Raw genomic sequence first — 21,807 nt, 5'->3', positions numbered from 1 at the left:
TTTCTTGAAGAATTAAAAATAATGTTCTTATCTCTTTTAAAAGTTTTTATTTAAATTCCAGTTAGTTAACATATAGGTAATATAAATGTCCTATATTGGCAGGAAATAGGTCATTCTTGGAGGTCTTAATAATTATTAATGTGAAAGCTTTGCTGTGATAAAATCCTAGGTTTGAATCCCAATTTTGACATGAAATGATATACTTGTAACATCCTTTGGTGACAAATCCACTGATACTGGATTTGGGATTTGGTGAGATAATGTTTTGTTGTTTTTATTTTACTTGATTTTTTTGGAGAATCAAATAATGCCAATCCCCTTACTTGAAACTAATATTCTGCTTGATCAGTGTAACTATCCCTAGTATTTCCTATTATTTCAACTAAGAATTCAAGCATACGCCTCATACACACATTTCTTTGAATTATTATTACTTTCAAACCTTGTTTTCAGGGTCCATCTGCGTTACAAGCATCAAACAGAGAGATAATTGGAAAGTAGCAGTTAATGCCAAATGTGATTCTTTTGAAAGGGGCAGTGGCCCTTTCTTCTGTACTCAGGTTGAAGATTCCCAGCTATATCTTTATGTTTGGGGATGGAGTGAGGGGAAAGTAGAGAAATATTCATCTGATGCTTAAATGTGCTTAACACATACCATTTTATATTTGATCTCTAAATTACTTTGCTTATGTATTTGTTTTTTATACTTACACCCTGTCTTCTGTTAATGGATATTTCTAGTTCTAGAATTATTGAGTCTAGAAAGAGCTTCCACTACGTGCATATCTACATGATGTGAACACAACCCTTCCATTACCATGGGAGAGGCCCTGGCATTGAACCTGGTCCTTCATCTCATAGCCTCTCTCCACTTGAGTTAATTATTCCCAATAATTCATTGTAATTTTTCCTATACTCAAATCTCTTCAAGATTATCTCAAGTATCAGAGACACTTTTGTGATTTGAAACTTAGAGAATTAATTTTAAATTAATCTCTTTTAGTAGTCTAATTTTATAGGATGCACATCTATCAGTACCTCCCCTGCAACTTTGAGATCTATCAGCCAAATGGTGAAGGAGGGGAATATTTACAATGCAAAACCACCCCTGCTGCATATGTTTTTGAAGAGAATTTAAGTAGTCAGCTACCTAATTTTTTCTCTCTGGACTTATTTAGAACTTTTAAACAACAGAATTATGGAAGACTTTGTTTATAACCTGTTTTTTTCCCCAAAAGGCATATAAATAAATTAGAAAATAATCAGTAAGATTAAAAAATAGATTAGATGTATGGTGCATTAAAGAAAAATAAGAAAAGCCAGAGGTGGTGTTAATATGCAAATGCAACAGTCATAAAACATTCTACACATTTGCTAAAATGAACCACAAACTTGATTGTAAAATTCCTGACTGCCAAAGCCAGGATCCATATAGAGATTTAGAAAGTCCCTGTGGGCTAACAACAAACAGTTCCTCAAGAGAAGCACAGCTCTCCTGATACTAAGACAGAAATATATGTCTCCTGCGGGCCCCATAATGGAAGGATCTTAGAGGTGGTAGAGATAGTGTGCAGCCAATCCAAGAGCCTATTCAGTTTCTGGACTCATTCTGCTCTGGCCTTTTTAAAATATCATATCTCTATTTGAATGAGTTCATTGGCAGAAAGCTCAGCACTAATAAGGTATTTCATTATTTAGCAGACAATTTCTAGTTTTTAAAAATGTATTTCTTTTGTTTAGCATCCTTCCATGTATAATCCTTTCGTCATAATTTTAATTCTCTGGAGCAAAGTAGAACAAGAGTACTCTATATTCTGTTTTTAAATAATTTAAGAATAGCTGCCACTGCTCCCCTATTCATGCATACATTCATTAAAAATATGTATTGTATTTCTAAAATTTACTGTGCAAAAAGTTGGTGGATGTAACTGTGAATGCTGAAAAACAAGGCTCTTCTATGAGGTTTACAAAAGAAAAAATATATATACATTTTTACATAGTCTCTTCCTTGGGCTGAATATCATAGGTTTACCTTTTCAGAGGCACTCCTCATCCTTTACTGCCATGCTCTGTGCTTTAGCACCTGGCTTGATTGGAATATATAAATGGATCCTTTGCCTTTGGGTGTTGGGATTCAGACAGTGGTAGACAATAGGAAGAAAGGATTGAGGTCAGTTATTTATTCTTTCAGTTAACTCCTTGTGAGAACACCATCAGCTGGCTTCATCCATCAACCAAAGGTCAGACCTTCTGCAAGGCAGCTTGTTTCCAGTGTTTCGTAATCTATCTGTTTACCTAGGATCCCCCACTTTTCCTAGTTCAGTGGTACTCAACTTCCCTTGTGTTTTAACCGTACTTTGAACCATTTTTTTTAAAAGATCTGTGTAACTCTCCTAAAATTATTAATTTATTTTGTTTGTTTTGTCCTAGGACTGTGACAGGGACAAATTATGACACCAGCAATAATGTCTAGTATGTAGTAAAGAATCTAGTAGGTGCTGAATAAAGAATTTAGGAAAAAAAAGAAAAACCTATAACCTGAGAGCACATATTTTATTATATTCTAGGTCTCTCCCTCCTCCTTTTTCTCCTCCTCTTTCTCCTTTCTCTCCTCCTCATCTTCTTTTTTCCTCCATTTGCTTTTTTTCTTTCTACACACACATAACCACATACACATGTGTATTACATTAAGAAACTTTGTGATTTTTAGGATGCTGATATTTGTGATTTATAAAATAATAAAATTCTCTATGTCATCATTGAACAAATGTCCTTTCTTATAAATATTAATACATTATAGAGAAAACTTGAAAAGTTCAAAATTAAATTAGCAGAAACTATTTATGTAGTCATAAATACAGTCATCTTTAAATCCTGGTTTCAATTTTTCTGGGAATGCTTTAATTTATCAAGGACATGTTTAAATTGTTACATCCAAAGTTGTGTAATATATATACTGAAAACACAGTAGTGGTTCTTTCATTGTCCTCAGATGGAGGAATTTTGTAATTAATTGTCTAACATACTTATTTTGATTACTTTTATAAAGATGGCCAAACATGAGAATAGGAAAAATTACTGTTGGAGATATTTCAGTTTTTCTCCCCAAATATTCAAATTACATTTTAGTTGCCTAATCTTAAGAGGTAAAGTGATTGTAATAAATATCCAGCAAGACAATTTCTTGATATGAGTCCTTTCTTAATAAAATATCTATATTTTATTAAAACACACTTGATTTTATACAGGGAATGAAATCATATTATAAAACACATCTAATGGAAATACTTCTGTGCCCTGTAAGAGTAGATTGCTGATTTGTCATGATGCACACTATATGCTCAGTGCATACACTGAGTTTGGAACATATTAAATGTTCGATAAATATTGTATAACTGATTAATTAAGGAAGGATACATTGATTAAATGATTGTCAATATACAGAGGTTATTAAATACGTGAACTTTACTTGAAATAAGTGGAGACTTACTACTGTACCATATTTTTGCCTACCATCTTATTAATTTGAAAATGCATAACATATGGACAAGGGAATTCATATTGTGTATGCGTGAGGAAGTAGTAAAAGTGCAAACCAAAACAAAATTATATGCAGAAATTGATATCTGAAGAAAAAAATAAAAGAGAATTCCAGTGTTGTTTTCTTTAACAAAGTCAGAGGTAAATCAGGAATTATGGATGTACACTTATGAACAAATTGGAAAGTTTTAACAAATTTGAAACATTTAATTGTGGCTGCCCTCTATTTTCCCATAGAAATCTTTATCATCTAGTTCAAAGCAGAAATAAATAATGGAAAAAGGAACAGCCCCTGCTGCCATTTCTCAAGATGATTTCATCACCAAATAAGGAGGAGGGCATAGCAACATTCTTATAAAATAAAGCAGGCTACAACTTTGGAGAATGGCAATGGAGTCAGTGGTTATGATCATAGCCCCAGTGGTCTCTCAGGGCTTGATCAAACATGCACAAGGGCCATACATTTTTGCACTTCATGTTTTTTTTTTTAAACATGTGATCCAAAAAAAAATAAATAAACATGTGATCCACTTATAGTCTTACTTATTTAATCCAGTTGGGTAAGGGTTTTCTAATATTTGTAATTAGAAACATTTTCTATTTGTAACCACTTGATTATAAATTTTAATATAAGAAAAATTAACACATTTTTAAGCTGTTATGTTTTCATGATCACTTTGAGCCCTTGAGGTTAATTCTACCCATGCATCATAGCTTCTATAGAAGCAGAATGACTCATGTTAAGGATAAGTGGGGTCCATATAACTTTATCAGGCAAATTCATGTTGATTGTAAATCATATGTTGTGGTAAATTCTGCTTTCTTAAATAATCAGGCATTTACTAGAATGGCTGGAATCTGACAACACAACATTCTTTAGATTAAAAAGAGGGCATAGAGGAACACCTGGGTAGCTCAGTGGTTGAGCATCTGCCTTTGGCTCAGGTCTTGATCCTGGGGTCCTGGGATTGAGTCCAGTATCAGACTCCCCATGAGGAGCCTGCTTCTCCCTCTTCCTGTGTCTCTGCCTCTCGCTGTGTGTCTCTCATGAATAAATAAATAAAATATAAAAAAAAACAGGCATAGATTTTTGTCCCTTTGCATTTGGAATTTGTTTTGGTACTTTAGTCATTTCCCTATCACTGAGATAAAATAACTTCATTAACTTGTCTTGAACCATGGGGACAAAGTAATAAAATTTATTATTTCTCTTAAGAAATGTAAGCATGGTTTTTAGGTAGAGAATTTTTAATATGAGTTGCTTATGAAAGACTTGGCAAGTCAGGATTCTCTTGAGTCGAAGCTGCTAAAACTCTCACCTCCATGTCTTACTTGGCGCCGAGTTCAGATTTCATGATGCTTTCCTTTATCTGGAAGAGCTCAACATGGCCTAGCTCCACATACCAGTTGAAAAAGTGTGTTAGGTACTAGTAGTACATGAGTGTTTGACTTTATTTAGTTAGTTCTTGAACATCATTCATGCTCTAAAACTATCTCCATAAATCAATATGTAATATGTGATCCAAGAACTGTGTGGAAGAAGAAGGAGTTATTTTGGGAGCAGAAAGGCCTTTCTTCAGTATCTTGAAATCATACTAATTTGTAAAAATCTATTATGACAGCTCATAAGCTCAGCCATGTTACACAGGAAACTACTTTTGAAGTGGGTGAAAATATATTTTCCAACTTTGGATAGAGCTAAAAATTTAAGAATCTAAAGATAGCTATATTATGAACAGCTATTTTATGACATAGATTTGACTTCAATTGAGGTGCATGAATGAAGAAGAAATAAGTTTACTTATGAAGAGTAGTTTCTGTAGGCATATGGATAGAGTTGAGCTCCTTCTTCAGCAGAGTGACCACTTCACTAAAAGATTAAAGCCAGAAGATACTGACTCTCTTTTTATGAAGTAAGCTAATGTGTTGAGACTAATATCACCTTATAGTACCCCCAACATAAATCTAACTATATAATTTAATGCAATAAAATATTAAATAAATTAAAAAGTCACAATCATAGCAGACATTTATCCTCAGTTTTAATATAAGGTTTACTTATGGTTTTCACTTTGGGGTCTTATTATGAGACAGTAGAGCAAGTCTATTTGATAGACATCCTCACACTTACTTCTTTTTTTTTTCACACTTACTTCTTAAAGGAAATCTTGTTATGGAGGGTTTTAATAAGTGACACATCCTATTCATAGAAAATTACTTAACTTCCTTCTCAAATATAACTTACTCTCAAGCATATAAGTCCTAATTTTTTTCCTGTAGGTTACTAAGTAAACTACAAGATTTTTTTTTTCTTACCTCTTCCTGTTTTTCCCTTTGGGACACCAGGATTTCTATAATAACGTTTGGGAGGGAAATATTGAAGGCCTTTGTAGAAAATATATTAATTTTTACAAATAGAAAAATAATAGCATATAATGCAATTAGCTTAGAGAGTCTTTAGGATGGCTGAACAAACCTATTTAAAGTTGTGTTTTTGGAAATGTTTCTCAGAGCCACGTCACAGAGTTTTGTCACAGATACTACTCTCTCTCCTATAATCAGAAAGCCCCTAGATGATATCCACACCAAGTGTCATAGTAAGAAACTAAGATATATAAGGTGGCTAGTTCCTAGTTACAAACTTAAGTGTCGTTTTTCAGGCCTAACATACAATAGGCAATTACAAAGGGTTCACCTGAAAGTCCTATAAAAAAGCTGTGTGTTCCACACCAGGCTTGGTGCACAGCCCACAACCGCAGGGTCTATAAAGCTGCCAGTCATTTGTCTGGGCTCCCTCCACAGATAAACAACCTATGACTGCACCAAATCATCTGACCCTCGACCCATGCCCTGTTCCACAGGAGAAAATGAAAAAGAAGAAGCCAGCACTTTCTCCAGTTTTAGACTTTTGCTTTATATCATCTCAGTAAGTGATTAGATGCTTAACTCTCATTTTTGGCTGGTGGATTTAGTTGGTTCCTCTGACACCTGATAGCTCAGCTTGCTCTCTCCCAGCTCAGCTGAGCTCTTAACAATATGGAAATTACCAAAAAAAGGAAGCTGTTAGTGTAGAACTATGCAATGCTAGCTATGCTCTGTTATCAGCACATTGGCTCAAATCTAGCCTCTCAGCACTCATGAAACAGATGTCTGAACATTGATACATCCACTAATGCTGACACTGAAACTCCTAAAACGTGAACACTGCTGGGGAGTTGAAACAAAAGCAGCAACAGACATCTGGCTTCTGCATCATGTTCGTTTTCCAGATCTTGTGACTACATCTGATTGGCTAAGCTTCAAACACACCAGAATCCTAACTCCAAAATAGTCTTGGAAATGTAGTTTTTACCTGTCCAGTCTTTAAATTACAGAGAGAAATACTAGGAAGAAAAAATGGAATAAATATGACAAAAACTATCCAACACAGTCAAATTGTTGCCCACAATATCCTCACAAAAACATTTTTCACATTTGAACTTCAAAATGGGGGATCTCCAGTTGGCTCAGCGGTTTGGTGCCTGCCTTCCGCCCGGGGTGTGATCCTGGAGTTCCAGGATCAAGTCCCACATGGGGCTCCCTGCGTGGAGCCTGCTTCTCTCTCTGCCTCTTTCTCTGTGTGTGTCTCTCATGAATGAATAAATAAAATCTTTAAATATTTTTTTAAAAATAAACCTCAAAATAATATAATCTGACTAAAAAAAGAAATGATCTCCAAAGTAATGAAATTGCACTCAACATTTCAACCCTGAGTGAAGATTATTCCTCACTTAATTCAGTCAAAATCCCATCTACACATACAATGTACTATAGATGATTTAAAAAGTAAAATTTTACAATATACCCTGTACAACATACTAATGGAATGAGGGGATAGCTCTGCCATGACAAAGTCTTTCAACTTTTACTTCATTTTTGAGGATACTCTCATTCAACTTAAAAATCCAAATTGAAAAAAAAAAAAGTTGCTACTTTAAAACTATTCTACTCTATTATAGTCTGTGTTCTTTGGAGGTAAGAATTCAATCATAATTTGTATCATTTCCCTTTATGTGCTGTATCTTTCCTGATGTGCTCACAATTGCTTTGAAAAGTTTTATTTATATTTTCTTTATATCTGTGATATGCTCAAACTTGGTTTTTTATAGATTTATCATACTGGGTGTTCACTATAATTCTTGGACTTGAGGATTGAACTTTCAAAAACAGTGTGCTGCACCCACCTGCCCACGTACACGCACACACATACACAAAACACATTACCCAAAATAATATTTTTTTCCTTTCCTTCTAGGATTATGATTAGATTTAGGCTTAATATAGCTCCACATAGAGGTTCTGCTTATTTTTATACAAATGCTTTTTTTTCTCTGTGGAATTCTATTAATGTACCTATTTTCAAGTTGGATTATATATATATATATATATATATATATATATATATATATATATCTTTCTTCAAGGTTAAGGATTTTTTATTGCTACAAAGTAGATAATACATTTTTATTTCAGTTTCTCTATATATTTTGGGTCATAGTTCCAACTTTTTGGAAATCTTATATTTTTACTCTTGTGTATTTTTTATTATGTATAGGTAAAATTCTCGATTTTGTTTTGTTGTTATTGTTGAAAAGTATTAAGTTTGTTCAGTCAAGTTGCTAAGTTTCTGGTATATTACCTTGATGCTATGAGGTCTTTCTTTTGGGCATTATCCAATAGTATAACCATTTTGATTTTGCCCTTAGGCCTAGGATACACCACTTAGTTCTGTGATGTTTCCCTTAGGGTTGGATTGTCTGGAGTTTCAATAATAAGTCCAAGGTGTTCATCAAAGCCCTTTAAATTGGCCGTAATTGAGATCCAAACTCTCTTTCTCAAGTTTTGGGCAGCTATTAAATTTATAGATATCACTTTGAGCTTTCAAAGTGTTAATTTCTGCTATATTCCTCAGAGTCTCACTTTACAAATGTATGATTTAAAAACTAGCAAATTTGAATTGAGTTTGACAGATTTTCAGTTCTGAGTGGCTTCTTCTTTTCTGGAATCTTCCCTGTTTCTCAACTGTTTGACCAACTCTGATTCCAACCTCTGAATCCTCCATCTGATGAACCTGCATCTGTTCCCTTATACTCTTATCTTCTATGTTCCATAGGATTTGAGGAGTACCTGGAAGTAATATTCCACTTAAACACGGAGTCCCCTTAGTTTTCTCTGCTCATTTTAAATGACAAAACTTCTCCAATGTTCTGCCTGATTTTATTTGCTTTCCTATGCCCTCAAACATTAACTTAATTCACCCAGAATTTGTAAGTGTTGTCAAGGGGAGAGATAGTTTGGTATAATTTATTTCTTCTTTTCCAAAAAGAGAAAAAAAATTATTTTCTATTTTTTATATTCCCCAAAGGAATAACATTGGAAATATCTCAGTGATTATATTTGTCAATGTTTCATCTACTACATGTGTTATATCTTATATTATCGTGAAAAAATATAAAAATGGTAGAATGTGGATATGAATGAAATATAAGAAAGTCTAGGGCGTCCCTTTCTTTAAATGATAAATCTTCAGATTTCTGAAATCTACAAATTAATATCATTTTTTTCTACCTTCAAAATATGTAAATTATACTCTGATTTGTACAAAAATAAGTATTCATTTTGCTCACCTAAAAATATATATGCAAATTTTCATTTATAATGATGTGTTTTCATTTCAAAAGGAAGCAGTCTAGTATAATAAAATGTTAATGTATAAAATATAACATGATAAAAAATGAATTTAAATTTTATTGGAGGCAGCAAGACAAAGAGGCATAGATTTATAGTCAGCAATCACTGAATGTTAAAGCATTAGGTAATTGTTGTATCTCACTGATGTATGTTTTTTCTATAAATAGGCAATTTTCTTAGGATTATTGTGAATCAGCCGTAGAATATTAAGTGCCTTTATATTGCCTGTCACCAAGTACATCCTTCATAAATATATTTTTAACTTTTTCCCAATTAAGTCAGAATCATTCATAGGAATATACAAAATCATATTGCATGACTAAAAATGCATATGCTTATGTAGGTTTTGAAATAATCATTCTATAATTCTTGCTTGAATTTTTTTAAACCATATTGTCCATTAATTATGTGGCACTGTTGGGCTCGCAGTAATTCTTTGAATTATTGCTTTGTTTTCAGAATAAGAATTTGTAAATGACTAAAGTAGTAAACAAACTGACATCAGCCAGATTTTTAAAAATTGTTCACTAAAGAGTCTTTTGTTTATCATAGTAACATTCCTTATGAAAAATACATTAGTCATGAAAATAATTGACAGTTAAGAAATAAATGTTCTCTCTATTGCTTTAATTCATCACAAAGTTTTTGATCTATTTCACTATCTATAAATATTTAAATTTCTAGTGACCTCTTTCTTCCAATAATTATTTATACATCATAAATTGTTCTATTATCTATCATTATGAAACAGATATGCATACTTTTTTCAAGGGTTAACTGACAGTAGGCTTGGGCTAATCAATAATCATCATATTAATCATTGTCAAAAAAGAACAACATTAAATCCAAGAACAATGCAATTTATTTTAAAGAGCCTAGAAATATGAATTAACTAGCACTGATTTTGCTTCTGATTTTTCTGCCAATTCAATTGAAGAATATTAATTTTATCAAAATCTCTTTTTAAGATATAAAGAAACTTATGTTTGGTGACATTAAGTGATTTATTCAATTACCTACTGGAAGTTGTGCCACAGGATTTAAATCCAAATCTGTCTATGAAATCTGTTTTTAAAAATACCTTTTAAAAGGTATATAATAAAGCAAAAAGACACAAACAAACAAACAAAAACTTCCTTCAAGTTCATGCATCCATCTAGCTATTGCCCAAACTTCCTAAGCAAAAAGTACTGAAAATGTTTAACCCTCATTCTCTCTTCTACTTTCATTTTTCAATTTACCACAAAAAGGTTTGTAGTTACACTTCTCCAGGATTATTGGTCTCTGCAATTCTAATTGCTAATTCATATTCAACACCTAAGATGTTTTTATCTGTTCTAAGAAACCCCAACCAATCAAACAAACAAACAAAAAGCATTATTCACTGCAGTTTATGCTAAGAATTCTTGTAAATTTTTAAAATGTTTATTTTCTACTCCCTTTCCACACTCCCTATACATACTAAACAGGAGTCAGGAGGCAGGTAGCTGCTGTCATAAGTGAAGTAATAGGATAATATCAGAGCTGGCTCTGTCAATATCTTGGCTCATCCCTCCAGATCAAATGCTGGCTGCCACAGTTCCAGATAACATATCAATATTCAACTCCGGAAAAGATGACATGAAGTTTGAGTGTTAGCCCTTTATTCAAGTATGCAAAACGTCTCTCATGAAAACTCCCCAGATAATTTTCTCTTATATCTCACTGACCAAAACTTGGTTATGCTGTCATTTATTGCTTCAGTGAAGAATAGGATTCTAATATTTTCCTACTCCTCAAATTAAGATTCCCTTAGCAAAGAAAAAGGTGGGTAAACTACAGAATCTTCTCCGCAATAAAATTATTTCAAGAGTTTATCTTAATTAGCATTTTTTGTTTAACTAATTGAAATTCTTTCGTTTTATGTTCTGTGATCCTAGATGTTCCTTCCTCCTACTTCTCTGATTGTTTTTTATAATTTGCATTGTAGTCTTATTTCTTACTCAAATCTAAAAAAATTCAATCCTAGATTCTCTTCTCACTAATCATAGAAGTTCCAATAGGGGTTGCATTTGCATATGCTCAATTTCTGATATTTACATTTCCAGTTCACTCTCTTCTATTCATTACTTCCTTTAGACTCTGGAAAGAACATCTGCCGACATGCGCCCCAATCTAAAGAGGACCCACATCTCTCTTTCTCTCCCTCTCAACCTCTCTCTCTCTCTCTCTCTCTCTCTGTGTCTCATACACATACAAACACACACACACACACACACACACACACACACACACAGGCATGGACCCCACACTACAGCGCACAGAATCAACAGTAAAGAGAACAAAATATTTCTTTTCATCGTTTGCTCTAAGCAAATGTTGACTGCCTAAGAAAGCTGTGGAGAAAGCTAAGGTACACCACTGCCAGTATCAGAGAGAGATACTGCTTCAGGGTCAGGGAGAACTTAAGCGGCAGAAGTGAAAAGATATTTAATTTACCTTTTCAAGTCTTTCCTACATGAATTCAATGATTCTTGTAGGATAAAGTATTGTTTTCCAATAGCACCAAGCATCCATTTCCTTGTTCCTTCTTCTGTTCCACATCTTGGTTCCAGTGGCACTCCATTAACATGACATTTACAACCATTGAACATGATGGCTGACAAAGATTTTAGAATATTAAATAATTAATATCAGTATAGCTAGATAACTAGCTAAATTCATATAGCATATTTAGAGAATGATACCAATACATTTTTAACAATTGCATAATATTAAATACTAGAATTATGAATTATTTTATATTCAATAAATATGTAATATACTCATGGTTTTCAAATAAATAAAATTTTAGTGCTACTTAATAAACTTAACATGATTATCTTTGAATTATTTTCATGGCACTAAGAGAAATGGTAATGAAAAATGAGTTTTTAAGCAGCAACCATATTTGGACTAAATGCCCAGAATCTCTTCTCTTAATTGCAATACGTAGTTTGTATTAGTCACTGCAAAACACAAGATCAACAAATAACTATAATAGTTCTTACATCAAGACTAAGATTACATAGAATATTTTCTGGACTTGTCTACATTTTGAATATCTTTATGGCCACATTGTTATCTTAACCTGTAGCTATTCTCAAACAGTGAAGATACTAATTACTGTCAATACAAAACATTTACTTTAAAAAGATACTGCTAAATTAAGGAATTCATATAAATAATGGTGCCCCTTATATGAAATATATATATATATACACACACATATCTTTGCAAATATTGCAGATATGGACTGATGGGAACAAAAGAGAGAAGGTAGTCAAAGGGTACAAACTTCCAGTTATATAAGTGATCTGAAGACTAATGTACAGTATGGTGACAGTAGTTAACAACACTGGATTGTATACATGAAAGTTGCTAAGAGAGTAGATCATAACTATTCTTACAACACACACACATACACAATTGGGAACCATGTGTATTGATGGATGTGTTAACTAACCTTATTATGGTCATCATCATTTTGCAGTATATATGCATATTAAATCATCACATGATACACCTTAAACTTATGCAATGTTATATGTCAATTATATCTCAATAAAGTAGGAAAAATTCTTTTACCTTCACAAATTTGCTGGCTTTTGGTTATGGAACTAAAGATACAACATATTCCTCCTATTTTTCCATTGTGAAGATATGGTTGTCAAGGTAGGAAGATATATATTATTTATCTTTAAATTTAATTTGTAAATTTTTAGTCAACATATTATATTTAGAACTTTGGATTCTTGCCCTAGGTAAAAGCACAGAGAAACACATTTCCTATGTTTCCTTATAAAACGTATAAAAGTGAGTTTACGTTCTTCCTTTCCAAACTTGCTTTTCCTTTTCTGTACCTTGCTTCTGTGAATGGGACTATGATTCACCTAGTTGACTGACTCTGAAATACTGGATTCATTTGAGTGGTGCATCATCTATCATGCCCTCTCATTGATTCAAAGACACTGCTCCAACAGTTTTTCCTTCTCACTCTCCTACATCTTAATTTTTTTATTATCCACTTTATCACTCTCATCGGTTACAAAAGCATGGTGTTCTTTCTCATATTTTACTGGAAAGAAGCCTTTCTCTTGACTGCTCTTCCTTGTTTTAGGTATCACTCCATTACTTTGCTCCATATTGCAATAAATCTTCTTGAAAGAGTCGTTTATCTTTCCTGACATGAATTCTCCTCCTCCCAACACCTCTTAACCTTATTGCAATTTACTTGTTCTTGGTTTTTGCTTCTTTAGTATTACTTTCAAATATACTATCGATTTCTATCTATTATGTTGATTGTGTTTATCTTCATTTCCTTGATAAAATATAATTCCCATGCTGTCAGGGATATTTTCTCTCCCTTGTTCACTAATGGTCAACAGGAGTCTTTAAAATTGACCCACATAAAGTAAGATCTCAATAGATATTTGTGGAAGGAATTGACAAAGGAATTCTTGACTATTACCTTTCCCTCAGCATCAGCATATATCTAACCACCGATATATGCTTCATATTTCTTGATTCAGTCCACTCTATTACCTAGCACCTTCTATGTGAATCTACTATTACTTCAAAATAAAATGTTTATTTAAAAACTATTTCTTCTTCATATCCAAGCCTAACTATTCACTTTCCAAGAACCTTTTCCATTTCCCAATGAAAATAAATTATTTAAAAAAAAATTAAGTTCTTTTTTCTATCTTCTAGGAATCCTGCTTATATTCTTGGAGCTATGTAAATGGTATTTACTGTTGATTTTTTTTTTTCATTTCTTCACTTTGCTATTCTCATCACATTTACTATTTGGCAAGTAAAGAAAAACAGGACTATACTTAATACTGAAATAGGACTTGATTTGTATTTTACTGATAGAAATTGAATAAATATACCCTTTTTGGTAATATATTAGTCCTGATAAATTAGTAAAATTTTCTCAGCCTGAATAGACATTCCTGAAAACAGCCATGGTCATTTTTAAAAGCACAAAAGCAAAAAACATGAAAGGTATTCAAGTGCAAATTTTAATTTAGTTTAAAAAATTTGTAAAGAGGCAATGCAGTAGAAATCTGACAAGATAAACTCTTGGAGATATCATGGGATTTTCTTCAGTAGATTTGATCTTAGCTCTCCTCTGGTAGTTTTAACCAGTCTTGGGCTGTTTTAATTTAGCAATATGTAGATAGATGGATAGATGGATAGATAGATAGATATGTATAAACAATAATTAATGTGTTATTAATAAATAAAATATATAAATAATCAATAAATATGTTAATAAAACAATAAAATAATAATAAATTATGTTCTTGGTGAATTATAAACAAATATTAATTTGTGTGTTATTAATGATTAATAAATTAATATATGAATGAATTAATAAGTTAAAATATTTAAGACCTCAATCTTCATGTCCAAATCAAAAATTCCCCACCCTTAAAACTTGGGGAACTTGGACTTGGGAGAGATACAAACTGATCTTGTATTCTCTGTGTCTTTACTCTTTGAGATTACTTGTTTTAGGGTTGGAAAAAGAAAAGTCAGAGAAGAAAGGCAGGGTCATCTTATATTACTGACACTATGGTTGCCTTGGAGAGGTTTCCCTGGTATGCCCTGGTTTAGTCTGGTGAAATCAGCCCCTTGGCTAAACCAACTTACCATAGCAGATTCTTCTCAAGTGGGGTCTGACTTGTAATTTTTCAATAATTTGTTTATGTTTAATTTAATATGTTCTTTGCATAGAATAAAAAAAGATGAGGTGCTCTACTCCACCTAATGATGCAGAGTACTAGGATAGAGTGGAAGTTGCATCTGTCTTTTCTCCAAATATACTGTACTGAATTCCCTTCCTAGCCTATTATTATAAATTCTTCTCTTGGGTTAACAATGTTTTTATATTCCCCCATGTTTGAAATATATGTTTCCCCCATGTGTGAAATATATCAATCTGTCCAGAAGAATTTCCGCCATTCCAGTGAAGCATTAGAATGTGCTGACAGAAATGAGTGAACATGTACACAACATTCCCATTATGTAGCATATTTAAAGTTCTCTCTCTCTCTCTCTCTCTCTCTCTCTCTCTCTCCAAGGGCCTTCTAGTATAGAATGGAACTGAAAGTGAAATCATGCTCTATGCAATAAGGCTACATGTCATGTCAGACAAGTCAGAAGAAATTATTTGGTCTCAATTAGAAGTGGCTTTCTTTAGAATTTAGGCTACTTAATCTGTGTCATCCATACTTGGACTTATCCAATAATTCTAAGGAAATCAGAATGACTTTTTAATTATTATACTACACTCAAATTTCCATGGGGCAAGAACTTTGAAGCAAAATCATAAAACTAAGCCTTAGATTGGGGACCCAGGTAAAGAGGAGTAGATAAGCAGAGAAGAAACAATAGGAAAACAAAATAAAAAGTTTCACTGGAAATTATTTTCAGAACAAATCCACACACCCTAAAGTCATCATATTATATCAATTACACTGAATGGGACCTTAATTAGGTAGTAGATATACTTTTAAAAATCAATAACATTAATAAGTAGTATTAATCAGAAGAGTAGAAGTGTTTAATTTTAATACAAAAATATTAAAAAGAATTTATGAAGCTATAGAAATGAAAACAGGTACATACATGTATGTGTACACACACATTATCTGTTATATATGTATAAATTTATTCATGTGTATATATTTATTATTTAGGGATTATGAAATGTAGATTTAAAACACTTGTATGATATGCTTAGAGAAATAAAAAATGAACTAAAGTGTATAAGAATGAATAGTGTAAAAAATGACAAGATGATTAAATCGAAAATAACTTTTTAGAAAAGAAAATGTAATATTGAAATTACAAAGCCCTTGAACAGAATATTAAAGATTAAAGAAAAGTAGTAAACTGGAAAATAGATATTAAAATTCATACAAAATTTAATATAAATTTTCAAGGAGTGTTTGAAACAAACACTAAGGAGCATTGAAGATAGATTGAGATATGTTATAATATTTTTATTCAGATTTCTAGCTAATGGAAAGAGGGTGTAGAGAAACAGGATACCTAAAAATATATAAAAATATAAGTATAAATATGCATTTACTGAAAAAGAGCTATCACTTAAATATTTTCTGATAACAAAAAATTTTTTCACACCAACATAACCAAGGAAAGGAAATAAGAATACCTAGTATCCATGACTGATTAGGCATAAATTCCTACAGACAATAAAGGCCAGAACAAGAAAGGGCCAGGAAGATATATTATATCACTCTGCCATCCTGCTACTGCATAAGGAAAAGAGAAGTTCACAAAGGGATAAAACAAATGCCAAGTTCTTCCAATTTTCATATGGTCACAGAGCCCTATAGAGAGGGTTTAGTTTTTGTGTTTTCCAGGCAAAAGAAAAATTTTAAGATCTAGAAAAAATATCTAATTATATCTGGCATGTATCTAATATATAACATATATATTCTGCACCTATAAATTGCTAAAATCTATAAATTCTATAAAACCAAATAGATTAATCCAAAGTACTTATATGTCTTGAAGGTTCAGAAGTATTCACTGTCTCTCTCTTTGAAACCATAACCATTTGCAGCAGTCACACAGTCTTTTTCTATTTCTTTTCATGATTACTAAAGTACTAAAGTACAATTGTAAAACTGAGCTTAGCCCCAAAAGCAAATTGTCCCATTTACTCTTTTCTTTTATGCATGGAAAAATGCATCTCAGTGGGGATTTTGTACTGAAGAACAAACATGCATACATGTGACTAATTTGATGAAGAAGCAGAAATCATCACAAAAGCTATTGCTATTAGATTGGAGAACATAGAATTTAAAGGAGAATTTTTTCACATGTACCTTTTAAAAGTATGTATTTGTTTTTTGGGGGGGTGTTATTTAATTTTATTGTTGTTTTATTACCTACAAGCATGGAACTGGGGAAAAAAAGAGCAAGACCTGATTTGATTTTGCCATATTTATTGAAAAAAAAATCTGATCAGTTTAATCCTCAAAGTTATTAATGATGTGGGAATAAAGGCACTTTCTTTTGAAAAAATGAACACTTACCAAAACAACAATAACAACAACAACAACAACAAAACATCCTGTTTTGAATTCTATCCAATGACTTAGACTCTGCAGAGCAGAAAGATTTCCCATTAGTTACAAGTTTCCTGAGGGGCATATTTCCTTTCCACTCTATGCCTAAAACTGTGTTTCTAAGTAATGAAAGACATTGTATCCTTAGAAAAAGTTAAACTCAACCTCCCAAACTAATTATCATCAGTCATATAAACATTTTTTTTTTCTTTTTGCTAACCCCAGCCTCTCAATGACTTGGGTTAACAGGAACTTCTGAATCATACCAAAAAAAAAAAAAAAAAGGAAAGAGAAAAAATATTACCTTACACTATTCAAGGTCATAATGCTGTACATAATACCTGGGGTTAGAAACCCAGACTATCGGTTTTTGCATTAGCTAGGTATTAGGTTTCCCAGCTTTGTTTTTATTCTTGCTTTTTTCCCCTCTTGGGCACGGGGTTTATAGGTGTGAATCCATAAACATTATTTTTTAAGAAAGATGTTTTTCTTCTTTCTTCAAGGCATGGGAATGAAAAGTGTTGCCTCTTAATGTTCTTAACAATGAAACTTTTAGTAAGCTTTTTGATACCTTCACTAACTTTCAAGAAAACTTACCTCAAAGTCATTGAAACTCAAGATAAATTTAGATTTTTAATTGTGTAATAAGTAAAATAATAATAGTACTAAATTGCACAAGAAGTTCTTACTCACTATTATTAGGCAGCCAGACATTTTTTTGAATTCATTTATTTATTTTAGAGAAAGAGAGAGAGAGAACAAGCAGGGGAAGGGCAGAAGGAGAGGGAGAGAATCGCAAATAGACTTGACGTTGAACATAAAGCCTGATGAAGTGCCCAATCTCAGAACCCTGAGATTATGACCTGAGATGAACCAAGAGTCAGAGCCTTGGAACTTGTAGCCACTCTAAATAATGTGGCAATCGACATCCTTTGGTCTATTATTTTTTTTATGTTCCTGCAATTGTATTTATAAGAAATAAATTTCTATAGAAATCCATGGGTGTTGGATTAAAAGGTTATCTGAATCTACCCTAAAAATATTGCTATTTTCTATTTTATAATCCAGATATGCACATACTTACATTTATTCATAAACTGTTCCTATGAGCTTACTAATAAAAATTCATTATTTAATTGCCATAGCTTAGAGATCAGAATTATTTTTGAAATAGACCAGTTCATTCCATGATAACTTCAGTATTAAACTGATTAATACAGCCACTTTTCTAAACTGCATATTTTTAATTTCCCTTAAAATTCCATATTATTTCTAAAAAGACTTGCATATCATCTATTCCAAATCAGTATTATATTAAATTTTCAAAGAAAAAAAAGAATTTCAGTGACTCTTTTTCAATAGTAATTATTCCAAATGCTAAAATGGTTTAATTCATTGAAACTCACATCTATCTTGCCATAATTAAATACAGCTGCTCTGGCTCTCACTTCAATAAGGATTCATTTTTTAAAATATAATGACCCTCCTTATACAGAATACAAGTTATTAGGTCACCTGCCAGCAGTCTTCTCTCAAGCTACCTAATTATCATTCCTTTAAGCTTTATTCATCTTATATTTCCAAGATTTGGATCATTAATTTTTTCTCCCTTATGCATACATTGCATATTTTTCTACATCCTTTTTGGCCTTCAGACTTTCTGCAAAAGTTAGAATCTAGCCAAGTATTGCATAAAGTATTTTTTTTGTTTCTGAATTTTCTAGTTCAAGTACTCAAAATTAAGATTTATCCATTAACTTGAAAATTAATCATTTTTAATAAGCATGTACCTTAGTTCCATGAATTATTACTACACTTGATGGGATAAGTAGAAAAGTTTTCTTTCAATAAGCCAATGCTATTAGGTCTAGAAATGTCTATGTAATTAAAGGAGGACACATCATAAAGGTCTCCACCTCTCTCTCAGCATCCTAGTGATAAGTCATAAGACAGCTTATGACTCTGTCCTTCCATACACTCTCCTTGGCTCTGCATATATTACACACTTGTGATTACCATGGTTATATTCATGACTCTTGACAGTTACAAGACTCTTGACAGATGCTTTACAAATACGTATTCATCTTCACTCATTTGACTCTACAAAAAGCCTGAATGGAAAAAACTACCTATTACTATAAAATACTTAAACACAATAATTATTGGTAAAGTTCCTATCATTGTATCCAGTCATTCAAATCTGTTACAGTTAATAGGATTGTTGAAATTTACTCAACAACTCTACCATAACTACTCTTGACCTTCTAAATAAGTTTTTGTTTACCTATGTTATGGCCTAGATATTACTGCCTTTAACATATCAACCTTTAATATTCCTTCCTTACTGGGCAGCCCAGGTGGCTCAGCAGTTTAATGCCGCTTTCAGCCCAGGGTGTGATTCTAGAGTCCTGGAATCGAGTACCACGTCAGGCTTCGTGCATGGAGCCTGCTTCTCCCTGTGCCTGTGTCTCTGCTTCTCTCTCTCTCTCTCTCTCTCTCTCTCTCTCTCTGTGTGTGTCTCTCATGAATAAATAAAGAAAATATATTTAAAAAAATTTCTTTCTTACTAATTCAAATATGTATTATCTATTACTGAGAATATTCAAATAATTTATTATTCTTTTGAGATTAGTTTTACTTCTTTAAAATTCACCCACCTCTCTCATTTCAGACAGCATAAGAAAATCAAATGTTATGTTATTATTAGTTGGTTAAATCCCTTACACGTCATCCATATCCCATAAAATTAAAGCATCCTACTTGCAATGGCACCTGAGAACTTCAAAAACTGATGTCAACTTCCAACATAATATGCTTACTAATTTTCATCTCAGTAATACCAACCTACTTATGGCCTTATATAAATATTGCTGTTATGATCTTAAATCCTAGATCATTCTAGGTTTCTGTCTTACACATCTCTCTTTACTGTTAATCCATATTTATTCATACTGCAATATCCATCTCAAAAATCACCTTGAGAAGATGTCTCTGAGCCCTCTCTACTTATATGATCCCTCATGTGTTTCAGAAAAGGACTTTTTCTTAGCATCTATCATAATAAATTAACACTTTTTTATTGATGTTCTTTCTTAGGTCCTTGAAGGTGCTTGAAGACTGGGAATCTTGTTTAATTTTCTTCTTAACCTCAACAGTTGCAATATTGACTTATATAGAATAAGCTCTCAAAAAATGTTCATTAAAATGAAGTATTTAAAAATAGTTACTGAACCTACTTCCTAGATGGTAGGGGTCCCTAATCTGAGTCTGTCCAGGTAAGCTCCTACCACAGACTTGGATAACAATGTAATCTCATAAAATCTTGGACAATAACAAATATAAAAGTACCTGAAGATACTAGAGAGTGAACAAAGGTGGGCAGGTTCTGGAGGTAGTTCACTACTTGGAAAAAGACTAAAGCATGGGATGAGTGATCACATTCTTTGGATTTATCATAAAGCAATCAATGTGATTCATCATATCAACAAGAGAAAAACCAAGAACCATATGATCCTCTTATTAGATGCAGAGAAAGCATTTGACAAAATACAACATCCATTCCTGATCAAAACTCTTCAGAGTGTAGGGAGAGAGGGAACATTCCTCAACATCTTAAAAGCCATCTACAAAAAGCCCACAGCAAATATCATTCTCAATGGGGAAGCACTGGGAGCCTTTCCCCTAAGATCAGAAACAAGACAGGGGCGTCCACTCTCTCCACTGCTATTCAACATAGTACTGGAAGTCCTAGCCTCAGCAATCAGACAACAAAAAGACATTAAAGGCATTCAAATTGGCAAAGAAGAAGTCAAACTCTCCCTCTTCGCCAATGATATAATACTCTACATAGAAAACCCAAAAGCCTCCACCCCAAGATTGCTAGAACTCATACAGCAATTCAGTAGCGTTGCAGGATACAAAATCAATGCCCAGAAATCAGTGGCATTTCTATACACTAACAATGAGACTGAAGAAATAGAAATTAAGGAGTCAATCCCATTTACAATTGCATCCAAAAGCATAAGATACCTAGGAATAAACCTAACCAAAGAGGTAAAGGATCTATACCCTAAAAACTATAGAACGCTTCTGAAAGAAATTGAGGAAGACACAAAGAGATGGAAAAATATTCCATGCTCATGGATTGGCAGAATTAATATTGTGAAAATGTCAATGTTACCCAGGGCAATATACACGTTTAATGCAATCCCTATCAAAATACCATGGACTTTCTTCAGAGAGTTAGAACAAATTATTTTAAGATTTGTGTGGAATCAGAAAAGACCCCAAATAGCCAGGCGAATTTTAAAAAAGAAAACCATACCTGGGGGCATCACAATGCCAGATTTCAGGTTGTACTACAAAGCTGTGGTCATCAAGACAGTGTGGTACTGGCACAAAAACAGAC

General features: G+C 32.6%; 1 long non-coding RNA gene across 4 annotated transcripts in view; it reads left to right on the top strand.

Moving 5' to 3' along the window:
* Positions 1-21,807, top strand: part of LOC111091669 — a 355,249-nt gene that overhangs the window by 219,976 nt on the left and 113,466 nt on the right. The window contains exon 6 of one of the 4 annotated variants that reach the window (XR_005376440.1): positions 20,496-20,602. The exons of the other annotated variants lie outside the window; for them this stretch is intronic. This is a non-coding gene — a long non-coding RNA (uncharacterized LOC111091669). Of the gene's footprint in view, positions 1-20,495; positions 20,603-21,807 lie in introns of those variants that run through there. 4 annotated transcript variants of the gene reach the window in all.

Source organism: Canis lupus, chromosome 22 (genome assembly GCF_011100685.1).
Source record: "Canis lupus familiaris isolate Mischka breed German Shepherd chromosome 22, alternate assembly UU_Cfam_GSD_1.0, whole genome shotgun sequence".
Taxonomy (NCBI): Eukaryota; Metazoa; Chordata; class Mammalia; order Carnivora; family Canidae; genus Canis; species Canis lupus.
This window is presented reverse-complemented; position numbering and strand designations above follow the sequence as displayed.